Genomic DNA, 11,497 nt, shown 5'->3' with positions numbered 1-11,497 from the left:
AGCAGACTGCTGAAAAAGGCCTTGGAGAGGCACTGGGGACAAGGCACCAGTGAACTGAATCATCACCATCACCGTAATGAGAGGAGATCAGTCCTCAGAGAGAGAGAGAGCGCAGGACAGAGAGAGAGACAGAGAGGTGGGTGGGGAGGGGCAAAACCAGACAGAAAATCAGAGCCTAGGCCATAAAATAAGAGAGGAGAAGCCAGGGAGTGATAGGGGAAAAGAGAGAGGGGAGAATCCACAGCGAGACGCACACTCTGACAGAGAGATAGAGGCCAAGCGAGGAGACAGCAGATAAGGACGGCATATGTAGTTATTTCAGATCCGACATCTCCCGCGTTTAGAGGTTAGATAGCATGGGAGGTGGCAGGATTTTAACACCACTGGTTGCTGGCCACGTTCTCTCTCTTCTTAAGCCTGCACCATACCAGACGCTAAGAGGATAAACAGATCGAGATATAGGAGTGGCTGGAGTGGCGGTCAGCACAGCAGGGGACACAGGGACAGTCCAGGTTCAAAGCCAGAGGACAGTAAGGAGAGCTTGGTAGATAAAGGACGAGCCAAAAATAAACCTTGGAATTTGCATTACACATTCTACAGCAGGGGCCATGGCATAGCAAAGTCAATTAATTAGCATAGATATAATTTTTTTCAGACTCTGAGAGGAAATAGGGGGTGCCCTGCAGAAGACACACCTCCAGCAGGGTGTACTCTCTGAACTGTAGGTGCCCCAACTCTAGCAGTCTCTGTCCTTAAAGAAACACTAGGTAAGGTTTCAGTTTTTTGATCTTGGGACTCGTCCTAGTGTTTGTTTTTACAGCACTGTACTGATTTCAATCTGGAGCGGAGGTAGTTGCAATTTCTTCAGTGCTAATCCCAAAGTAGCAATGACAGAGGCTCTGTTCTCCTTATTACAACTCATAAAAACATCACAATAATTTTGAAGCTGTTACTTTAAGACAAAACTATTACATAGTGCTCCTTTAAAGGGGACATCTTATTGTAAAATCACTTGTTCAGTGCATATGCACATTAAAGGAGCAATCTGTAATAAAGAGTTCATGCATTTTGAATTTTTCTGTATTTCCACCTTAAATGTTTCACTAGTCGAGGCTCATGATTCTTATTGATCTTCCTAATTGCTTTTCCCTTCCACCTTAAAGGAACACTAGGTAAGATTTTTAGCTTAAAATTACAGCCTGTAATTTCATTGTGATGCTTCACTGACCTGCAATAGATAGACTAGAGGCTCTGTCATTGCTACTCTGCACTGCAGAAATTGCACTGTGTAACTTTTGGAGGAGAGTAGGTACCCACCCCTCCCTCCACCTTCATACTGATTTCAGTAGAGTGCTGTAAATATGAACTACACTAGGGGGAGCTCCAGGGGCAAATACCCCAGATCTTACTTAGTGTTCCTTTAAATAATCACTTTAGAAGGAACATGATTGCTTTTATTACATATAGCTGCTTTAATGGGTGTACCCAGAGCCTACCGACCCACACACTGTGAAAATAGACCACCCAATCAGCTGCATACTTTAAAAAACAGTGGATTAAACAATTGGCTCTAATTTGGTCTGCTTGTGACGTCAAGTATGGAGACTTTAAAACTGTCCCACCCACTCTTCTCAGTCTCTCCAATTACAGCACTGGACCTGCATTCATTTGACAGCAATTTAAGCTGTGTAAACCTTACAAACCTGGCAAAAATGAGAGCTGCTGCTGCACATTTGTGGGTGGGGTGAGCAGTGGCTGATTCTCGTTTAAAGGAACAGACACTGAAAGTGGCTATTTCTAACAGGGCTGTTTAGACTGTGTAGAATGTTGCTGTGGTGTTTGATCCTTGTGATATTTTGACCAAAGCATATCACAGATGTTTCATTAAGATACAATAACTGTGTTCACTTGCAGAAAAGGTGTACAATATTAAACCTTTAAAGGGCCAATGACCATAAAAAACAGAATATTTGAGTAAATGGGTGGTAGGAAAGATATTTTGGATTTTGTGTGAGTCATGTGAGATTTATTCATTCATTATTTAAAGTGAACAGACATGCAATGCCATCTGATTCACAAACATGCTAACCAGCTAAAACATGAGCAGGACCCTTGGGTAGTAGTGATGACAAATATATTAGGCAACCATTTTACATTGTGAAGACAGAACATAAGCATAGCAACCATATTCATATCAGGTTATAATGTTATGACCCCATAGCCTTGGCCTTTTTTATGTACTTGTATGGTCCTTAGCCTGTCATGGCCATTCAGAGGTCATAGCACACCTACTGCAATCTATCTCCTGTGTCTATGATCAACTGACCTTGTCCCTGTCTCCAAGTCCAGTAGCTGTCCCATTTCCATCATACATTACCCAGCCCTCACGAGCCAAGCCGAGACCTGTCAATCAAGCCCCGTCCTAATCCAATCACTGTCAGTCACTGCCCTCACGTCCAGCCCCCGAGTCATCAGTCAGAGTCAGAGGCAGCAGACCTGGGCACATCCACTCCCATTAACCTCCCGGCCCTGCCCAGGCAGAATTACAAGTGCAGAGTCAGTGGATCGGCATGGCTTGAGTAACGAGTCGGAGGGCCTTTAATTAATGCGTGCTCCTTGCCCACGGCAGGAGGCTAGCATTGATCAGGCCCAAACACCAAAGACGAAGGAGGATGGACTACTGGCCAAGGGTGCTGCAGGGGAGATTAAGTGGAAATCTGTGGGAAAGCAGAGAGAGAGGACGTCATGCCTCGGAGATTCTAGCATCGGTTTCAAATGGGTGAGCAAGAGGCTTGGCGTTGAATCCCAAATAAAAAGCCATATCCCCTGAGCTGCAGCTTGAACAAAAGTACCACCAAGCTCCACCCCAACCATCCAGTAAAGATCAAAGTGAAAAATAACACAGGTTTGGCCCAGTAGTTGTTTGGCCCAGATTATATCCATACTCCACCCAGAAATGTGCTCTTCTGAAGCAGGATTTGAAAGGTTGGACAAGCTTTACAGAACAGCGACAAATATCCCATTCTACACAAGACTGTAGCGCACAAATCAGAGTTGTCAAATTATGTAAATTTACAGGAGAGAAATTAATTTCAGTAATGATTTCTTTGTTTTTTCTCTCGTTTTCTTGTCAGTGTCCATTTCCAGCCATTTGCTACCAAGCTGGGACAGTCAAAGCATGCATTTACTTCTACCAAGACTTGAGAAGCCAACAGTAAAAACCACATTTGTACTCTCCATGTCAATGAGTGCACACGTTGGTGATAAGGGGCAATGAATATACACAAACTCGACGGTGTAGATGCCTCAAACAAGGGCACTTCAGCCATGGATGATGAGAGAGGAGAAAGTGCTGTTCCTTCATCCTCATATTTCTTGTTTGGCCCTGGGGAATTTTGTCCCAAGCCCACTTTTCCGGTAATTAAGCTACGTCTGCACACTTGCTCCTTTGTCAAGCAGAGGTTAACATTACATCCCTGGACAGCTCAACACGCTTGAAGGAGATCAACTGCTGCTCAATTCTATGTTCACAGCAGATAACTAAATCACCCATGTTTTTAAACAAGTCTTTTGGGTTTTTTTTAGTCAGATGCTACAAGATTTAGCAGATTGTACAAGTGAACTCAAATATGTTTGTAGTATTGTAGTCTATTGCTTTTTAAAGAAATAGGAGGCTAGTTTTTATGACTAGAAATTACTGGGTCGTCAAGATGGCTGAACAAATTTTAAGGGGATTATTTCATGTGAATACAGTTCCATGGGGTCTTAATGAAACATCTGTGACATGGCTCAAACAACACAGCAGCCCTGTTCAGAACGACCGGTTTCAGCGCCTGTCCCTTTAAATAAGAATGAGGCACTACTCAGTTCAGAGTGAGAGGCCAGGAGTGAGTTACTTTGGTCTTGTGCACTCTCATATAAACACGCATCCAGTGCTGTGATTGGGGTATGACCGTTCTAAAGCCTCTGCACAAAAAAAAAACTGATTAGGTGGTCTTGTTTCATAGTTTGTGTGTTGGTAGGTTCCACATAAACACATTTTTGCTCTAGTGCACTTTATAAGCGAGTTTTTCATTATGTCCCCTTTATGTATAAACCCCATTTCCAAAAAACATTGGGATGCCATGAACATTGTAAATTATGAACAAAATTTAATGATATGCCAATTTTTTAAAGTCCATATTTAGTTGAATATAGTACAAAGACAAACTGTATATAAAAAAGTTGTTTACCAATGTGTTGCATTACCTCTTCTTTCAGCAACTTTCTGTAAAGTTGCTATTTGAAAGTGAAATGTTTTCTCATTCCCAATACAATCATTGTTTTGGTGACATGTCTGAACTAATGTAGCACCCGGGCTCATTTACTAAGGAGCCCTTTTCTTACTAAGGCCTTCCCATAAAAAAAGAAAAAATCTTGATGGCATTATATTATTCAGTATTAACAGTGCCTTCATGAATACTGGATTTTGAACTGAGCACTTATAAAAAGCCAGATGGTTGCTATGTATGGGGTATTCATAACTTCCAAATTTTGTCAGACCACATGACACTTTTCTACTTCACCTCAGTTCATCTTAAATGAGATTAGGCACAAAGAAGGCGTCAGCATTTCAGGATCCTGCTTATATATGAATTCATCTTTGCATTTGTGGATGCATTTAAAAATTTATTTTATTTTAAGTTGTTTCACTTTTTCACAGAGTGGTGAACCCTTCCCTATCTTTAATCCTGAAAGACCCAGCATCTTAAAGCCATTTTAAAATGTCTTTTTTCAGTTTTGTGTGCCTTTTTTATTTTGCCTCTGTTTATTGTTTTGCGCCTTTCTCAGTTTCAACATTTGAAATATTGTCTTTGTACAATTTATTTGCACAGCATTGTATTTTGTGATTATTTATATTTGGCACAGCTTCCCAACTTGATGAACTCTGGAAATTGGACTTGTGCTTTAGTGGCTTCTATAAAATGTATGATGCTTATGTAAAAATTAGGAGTGGGATTTTAAGCATGATTCAGCTGTTGCTATGAAATGATGCATTGTGCATGTAGCACGAACATGACTTATAAATCTAACAACCGGTGCTAAACATTGTACTTTATACCATTTGGACGACCAGCGTGCATCACTCACGCATGCTAGTGGGAGTAGCTTGCGCCCAGGCAATGTGGGTCATGTTCTATATCTGGTAGAATGATATGGAATATAGGAATACAGCACATTCTTCAAACATCACACACTTCAAAGCAGCATGCTAAAGCATCTCTATCCCACTCCACAGCCCCCACAGCTGAACACATGACAGCTTCTCAACAAATAGCCATGAAAAACAATAAAACAGCTTATTTTCCACCAGCAACTGAGGGTCACGCTTGAAGGACAAGCAAAGCTGAAGAACAAAAACATACAAAGAGCAAAGTGACCACAGCAGCAAACATCACTCTTCATCGCTTCCCCTTACTCAAGGCTATTTTGAGCCAGCTATGTGTTTTGCCTCCGAGTCCTTGGGCTCCCCCTGTGTTCGTTTTGAGAATAAAACACATGCTATTTATACGGGCATGTGTTGTGGCCAGAAGTAAACAGCAGACTGCATGCCCTGATCACTTCAATCATCAGCATCCTAATTTCCATCTCCAGACAGAGATTCAGAGCAAACAGAAACATCATTAATTAGACCTAATACTTCCTGAGTGTGTCCTAAAATTTGGCAAATGTTCATTGCTCAAGGTTGCATTAACTGGCCAAGGGTGATAATGAGAGCTCTGAAATGGACTTAAAGTGGCACTCTGGACATGGGTTATTTGTTCATTAGGACGAATGGAGTGACGCATCACCAAAAGGGAAAGGGAGGAATTTTTTCTCTCTCATTCTACCACAGTGTTAACCAAGATTTACCAGATGGTTTGTCCCACATTTTAGTATCGCAGTGGAAAATGCCCCCAGACTATCCACTTTGACTGTCACATTAAGGTTCTATTTACATAGCTGCAGAACCTTCCATTCATTCTTAATAGGTTTCTGGCCCACCCCGCTCCGCCCCAACATGCTTTCCTCATAAGTAACCTGAGGCTTGTTCCAAATGGTCCTGTACTGTATTCCGTACATTCCCCGCTATGTAGTGCACTATATAGTGACTAGGGCAATGATTAATGTCAGTCATACCAGGGAATATTGTAGCAGCAAACAATCTGTTCGGTTTGGCTACTGTTAATATCACAATGCTCTTTTTGGATTGATCAGTCATTGTAGGGGTAAAGCAGCTTGATTAAAGGAGACCTTTATAATGAACTCCTACCTGTACAGTACGTACATAAATAAAGCTGTATGGTGGCATTGTTACATGAGGTGGTCATGGAAAATAAAACACTTAAGTGTTACATAACATTGTCAAGGTAGTTTCCTGAATTATTTGTTAAAGGCAATTTGTCAGTTCTCTAGATGGCTAGCTCTTAATTTACTCTTTGAACAACTCACCTTAGCCATCATAACAACTATTGCCACCCTGAGGGATTTGGCAGGAGACACCACTGACTCTAGACACAATGACAAATGGAACAATTTGTACATCTGTTGTAAACATGCCTACACACCTCCCCCAGCAATGCCACTTTAGTTACAAGAGTGATACTTTCCAGTGTAAAGGCTGGGAATTCCCATTCAGATGATGTATCTCGAAGGTGTAGAACTACAAGGATTTCAGGTGGAGACATGAGATTAGTCTGGTTTATTTATTTTTCCCCAATGGCTGGTGAATGCAGTAGGAATCTTCCAGTGCTAAAGAGAATCTGTGTGGTTGTTTTATATATTTGTGCAGTGTAAGAAAGCTGAAGCTGTTGAAGAAGGCTGATGAAGCTGACAATGTCAATGATAAGCTACAGAACATTATACAGAATGGCAACACAGTAACTGCTAGTTTTAGGCTTGAATGAGCCTTTAATGACCATTTATGTCAATAATAATTGTATAAAGGAAATATGGATTTTCGTATGTAAGACCACTTAACACTTACACAGGCCCGAATAAAACAAATCAATTTTCAAAATATGTAAGTTATTAAGGCAATGAAATGTAATTAAGTGTTCATTCATATCCAAGAATAAAATCTAAATTAGGAGTTTCAGTCAATACAAAACAATACAGTCCATCTGGCTTTAAAAAGCTTCTCCCACCTTCAAAATACATCATCATGGGGTTTCCCTGGTCTTTAAACCTCAAAATCTCAATCTCGAGATTGCTATGAAGTTTGAAGACTTGTTCACAACAGATGCAGCAATGGTTTTGCTTTTCATTTTGGTTGTAGTGCCCATTTAACCTTGTAGGGTTGTCATTGTTTTTTTAGTTATTTATCTATTTAATTTTATCCCCATGTTTTTGTTGAATTTTCAAACAAATTATAGGTCTTCACCAATTCCACCATTCAAAAGCACACAAAGCCCTCAGCCTCAGGAGGAGCAAGAATGAGATTTCTACAAGATATGTGAGGACAATCCACTGCTTCTTTTCAAACTGCAAATATTGCAGTACAACTGAACATCTTACAACAGCAGATGAGAACATGGACTGCCCAGATCTGTCACACCATCTGTCATGTTCACCAGAGAGATAGAGGAGAGGGGGGCCATCATACACCCACCCAAAGAGAACAAGGCCAGTTGTGTTGTCTGGGACTCCTAGTCTCGGATGGATAAGGTATCACCAAGGATTGACTTAGCAATCTCCTAATGATGCTGCCAACGCTTTGACCACTGCACCACTCAGGAGCCCAACCATTGTCTTGTAAAGACATAAACCCACTTTGAAATTCAAGGTCGGGCTTTGGCTTTGAGTTCTGAGCAGCCCTACTGATCAGCCTCCGAGTTGGAGAGAAAGCAAACACGTAGGCTATGACCACCTGACAGATGGTGGCACGTGGGTGCACAGGGGTTATTTTCTGACACTGTGAAAATCATCATGTTGGCACCTTGCGGAGTCACCACCAGCTGGTCTCTCTCAAAATCCTATTCTTTTGTTTGGCTCTGGTTAAAGACACTTAATCCACGCTCCTAAGGCATAGAGAGTTTTATCAGGGATTTCAGCGTAGCGCTTGGTGATTTGAAGTGCGTGTAGCTGAGAGGATGAGCCACTGATTGGTGTGGGCAAATGACCCCTCATACCGTGGCTATGATCACGCCACTCTGTGTGTTCTGAATATTCCAAGAACCTACCCACAGTTTACAGCCTTGATTAAAGGTTCAATAGAGATTAGCTTACTCATTTGAAGGGGGGGTGCGGTTTGTGACTACTGATATAAGCCATGTGGAAAGTAGGACAAGCGCCTTTTGATGATTACGAGTGGCGAACAAAGTGAGACTAGTTGCATATGATTTGCTTCAAATGCTTGATTCTCCCATATGAGATACAGTTCGCTGTAGAGGAACATTTACATCATGCTAATGCTAATAGATTTTCAGAGAGTGATACAACAGCTAGGACCTCCATGGAAATGGCTGGTCCACTGACAGCAATGAACACCAAAACAATATACACTGGCATCTCAGAAGGTGTGTCCTGGCCAGATAGTCTGGTTAATCATGCTAGTCATCCTTTCACATTGAAAAGGAAAAAAAAAAGAAGGCAACAATAATTTGCAAGCAATATTGGTAACTAAATATTTATTAATATGAAACTGAAGTACTGATTTATGTACTGAGTTCTTTTAATTAACTTGAAATTCTTATTTCACTGGTAAAAATAAGTCTTTGCATCATTTCAAAAGATTTGGAGGTTCAGTCAATACACAACAATACAGTCCATCCTATTATATTGGCAATCTGGCTTTAAAAAGCTCCTCCCACCTTTAAAATACATCATCATATGTAACATTTTGTAACCATTTTATCCTGATCAGTGCCACGGTGGCTCCAGAGCCTACCCTGAAATATTGGCCATAATGCAGGAATACCTCCTGGACAGGACACCAGTCAATCACACTGCACTACAAATTCACCCAATCACTCACACACCCAAACCTGTGGACAATTTCACACAGCCAATACACCCACCGATATGTGTTTTTTGAATTGTAGTGGGATACTGGCCCACAGAGGAAACCCATGCTGACACAAGGAGAACACACCAAACACCTCAGACAGTGAGCAGCTGTGTGGCTGCTTTTTTTTAGACTGAATTTCTACAATATTAGATGCTGGTTAACCAGATAAATTGCCAAAGAGTTTCTTAAGTGTGATTTTCAAACTATTGTAATAATAAAAACACACCCAATAACTTTCTCTGCAATTAGCCACACTCAGATTGACATTGTTTACATTCGAAAGTTTGAATTATGGAGATTAAAATATACTGTTGGTACTTAGTGGATCACTGAGTGGATCTACACCATCCAAATAATATTTTTCTTATTCAAAGGTATTCACAGTTATTAAATTAGCATATCTTCTCTACAAGAACTATGCTAGGAAATTAGCCATTTAGGTGGCTTAAAAAATGACTCCCCTGTACCCATTCAGACTTAATTTCATAGAGCTTTAACAGTAAGGGTTAGCAGACACACACAATGCAGAATAATTTTTAACAAAGAGCTTCGTTTTGATACTGGCTAGATATTGCAGATGTTTTGCTAATACTTTAATCCTAAGAAAACACACTCATTAGCATATTTGATTTGCAGCCTTGTTATGGACGAGCAGTTCTCTTCTCTTCATTTACTTGAAGCGGCACAGTGGGGAGAGAAAAAGGGCTGCTCATTTACATTTATTGAAATTCCATTTGTTTTCCATCTGCTAACTAGCCACCTGTGAAACTAGGTTTGAACCGAGACGTTTCCCCGTAGCCTTTATTACTGTTTATTCGCCGCTGTAAAACCGCTGAGGGGACATGGGCAGACCAAACGGGTCGTTACGCTGTAAAACACTCCGAGTTGTGCATAACCTCTGTGTCGAGCAGGTGTGACAAAATGGGATTAAAAAAAATAAATTCTCTTCACTACAAAAGACAACTAAGGGCTAAAGCCTGCTCTTTTGCTTCTGCAAGGGAGGTCTGTACATAATGTGAAATACAAATGACCGAAACACTTTCTTACAGCCATTGAGAATATTGTCTGTTGCTGTCTCGCTGTCTGTTGTCCAGCGAGAATCTGCTAACATGCTAATGCTGAGGTAGAGTGTCACAGAAGGCCAGGAGTAAAGGAGTAAAGGCAAGAAACATAACATAACTCTAATGAATAGTAATAAAAACAGACCTACAGTGCTTTTTTTCCCCAGAACACTACTATCTACAGTTGATATTAGCCTTTTTGTTGCTAATACATTTTTAATGGAGTGTGGTAAATGTCACAGGATTACAAATTTTCAGAAGTAGAGCTATGGTGAATCTCTCTCTCAGCGATTTAACATATTTATTATTTAATAATATACTCAAAAATACAGACATTTCACACCCAATTAAACTGCATGTAGGTCAAGACAGTATTTATCTCCAGTTGGCAACATTTATTATTTTATTTTTATCACTTGTTCAGTGCAGGTACAAATTATTGTGTGGATCTGGAGGATTGAACTAACTACACACTGAAATAAGTCCACCCCGTCAGTTGTTTATGGGCTGCCTGAGTCAGTAAACATGGGATAAAATAATACATTTTAATTTTGCTCTGCTAGTGCAGAAATTTCAGAATGGTCTCACCTCCTCATTGGATTCTTACCAGTCACAGCGCTGGACCCACCTTTCAGTGAAAACAAAGACAAGTTTGAATGGAAAAACACAGGGAACAAATGTGCAGAGAAAGGAGTACTGAATAAATATGGTAAAAATAAGAACAGAGAAGAGAACTCAGCAAAAAAGGCTAAGAAACAGAGCTTTCTGCTCCTCTCTCTCCTGGGCTTTAATGCTGGACTGAGCTGCGGCTCACTCTCATTTAAAGGAACATGCTGAAATCTGTTGTTCTGAATCGGGCTGTTTAAACAAGAGAACAGCAGTGTTTGATCCTTGTGGTATTCTGACTAAATCATGTTAGACATTTCATGAAGACCACATAACTGTTCCCTTGTGGAAATGGTGTACAGCATGCCCACTCTAAATGCAGCTGTCTTTAGTTTGAACTGTGTGAATTACATACCACTTTTGTTGGAGTGAGCATTTAATTTTGGTCATTGCTGAATTTTCTCCCAAATGATGAGTCATCTCCAGTTCCAAACCTTCAAAGAATCTGCACCCACACAAAGCCACTCTGTCACTTAGGATCAAACTAACAATTTCCAGGTGAAAAGAGCATACTAAAAGTATACCTACATGTGCTACAGAAGTAAAACCATTTACTATCAAACCATAAGAAGGGTCCATTATTGCCCACACCAATGTAATTTATATGCCTTCTCACCATTTTGTCCTTTCACAATCCTAAAAACATGCAGCTAAAAAAAGGTACAGGAAACAAAACATCAGCAACCTCACAACAGCTATATATACAGGTTAATAGTGGTCATTTTTTCCTCTTCTGTAACAG

Source organism: Hoplias malabaricus, chromosome 9, assembly GCF_029633855.1.
Source record: "Hoplias malabaricus isolate fHopMal1 chromosome 9, fHopMal1.hap1, whole genome shotgun sequence".
Lineage (NCBI taxonomy): Eukaryota > Metazoa > Chordata > Actinopteri > Characiformes > Erythrinidae > Hoplias > Hoplias malabaricus.
Note: the sequence above shows the minus strand (reverse complement) of the source record.